Raw genomic sequence first — 1,780 nt, 5'->3', positions numbered from 1 at the left:
TAATAAAATGAACGTACAGAATTGAATGTGACCCCTTTTCCACATTGGATGGGCTTCAGGTTGCTGGCAGCAATTATAGCATAACCCCCCAAAACCAAAGATAAGAACACAACTCAGTTTCTCTGTCGAGCCCACCAGACCCCATGTCATTCTGTTTGGAAAGTCACGTACCCATCAAGAGCCTACTGCATTCCCATCCCCATGGACAGATCCATTCTGGCTGGACAGAGAGGCCTGTCCTTCATCAGTTCATAAAACTGGAGAACATTCCAATCATTTCCTGAGTCTGCAGATGGGGCTGGCACATTTGAATCTAGTTGGGAATCAACCTTCCCTTTCCATCATGTTCAGATGAGCTCTGATTCTGAGTGACTGGAACCTCTTTGGAACCCCATTTTTAAACCGTGTTCATCAAATGCACCATCAACATACACAAAAAAATCATTTCTAGACACACAGGTGACTGGTTAGATTTGACCCTCCACTTTCACTCATGGTTTTGATCCATATGTTTCACCTGTAGATATGAAAAAGATGCAGCTGAGAAACCAATAGAGAGTTCTAGAGAGTATTCCACGTGGACTCACCATCTCATTTCAGGGATTTCAAACACTCTAGTTTTTTTAAGTTTTCAGAAATTCTCAAGCAGAGACTTATCTTGCTCTTCCAGGTTTTGTATTGCATTCAAACCCAACTCTTAAGAAGACGGTGTTTCCCAGGCTGAATGCACCGTTGATCATGCTATTTGACGTGGCACATGCAGACTTTCCAGGCCACAGAGCTGCCCATTCTCTGAGCTCCACAGAAAGGCTGTGGTTCAACTAAATGGTGCTGGTCCAGCAGAAAAGAGGCACAGTGAGTCGAAGCCTCCCGCTGTTGGAGGCCAGAATCCCTCACATCCAGTAGAAAGGGTCCACAGAATCTGAGGCCATAATACCAAACAAAGGATCTGGAAACAAGTAGAAACCAAAGGAGTGGCACATGGTTCCCCCCTCTCCCCCTTTCCCCAACAAAAGCACAGGAGACCGGATTGACCTGACAGCAGACTAAGAAGATGAAAAGGGGGATGGCTCGCCACAGCACCTTTGCCTTCAACTGGACCTGAAGAAGAGGTAGAATCAGAAGACATGAAGTTTCCCAGTAAGTCATTAAAAATAGAGTCCAACAGACACTTTCTCTGATCACCAAGAAAGGCCAAGGTGGGCTGGTGGCACAGCTCCATGGGGAAGCACTTGCCGAGCATGCATGATGTTCTGAGTTTAGTCTCCAACAGAAAATCTCCACCAAAAAAGCGAAGAAGTCAAAACATGCACCAAGAAGAGTCCTGAAAGGTGAGTCTCATGCTTTCTGTGGACAAACCCAATGCGAAGATGTCCGTACGTATCACGTCTGGGAATGCTCATATTATACAGCATCATGATCTTCCCACTGCTTATGTGAGTTCAATGGCACAGCTGTACTCTTAACCATTTACATGAACAGTTTAGATCCTCAAGGAGGGGCAATAGGAAGGCAAGTTCAAAGACAGCCTCAGCAAAAGTAAGGCAGTGAGCCACTCTATGGGACCCTGTCTCTCAATAAAAAACAAACTAGGTGTGGAGACATCTCTCAGTGAGTGGTTGCTTCTGAGTTCAATCCTAGGGATAAGTAAGTAAGTAAGTAAGTAAGTAAGTAAGTAAATTCTTTCTGTTGTTGATATTTTTAAAATAATATTTAATCTTTATTTTATTTACCTCTTCTCTGATGTTTAGTATTTTTTATTCTACTAGCTTTGGGTCAG

Source organism: Callospermophilus lateralis, unplaced genomic scaffold, assembly GCF_048772815.1.
Source record: "Callospermophilus lateralis isolate mCalLat2 unplaced genomic scaffold, mCalLat2.hap1 Scaffold_79, whole genome shotgun sequence".
Lineage (NCBI taxonomy): Eukaryota > Metazoa > Chordata > Mammalia > Rodentia > Sciuridae > Callospermophilus > Callospermophilus lateralis.
The sequence above is the reverse complement of the archived record's forward strand: the minus strand, read 5'-3'. Positions refer to the sequence as shown.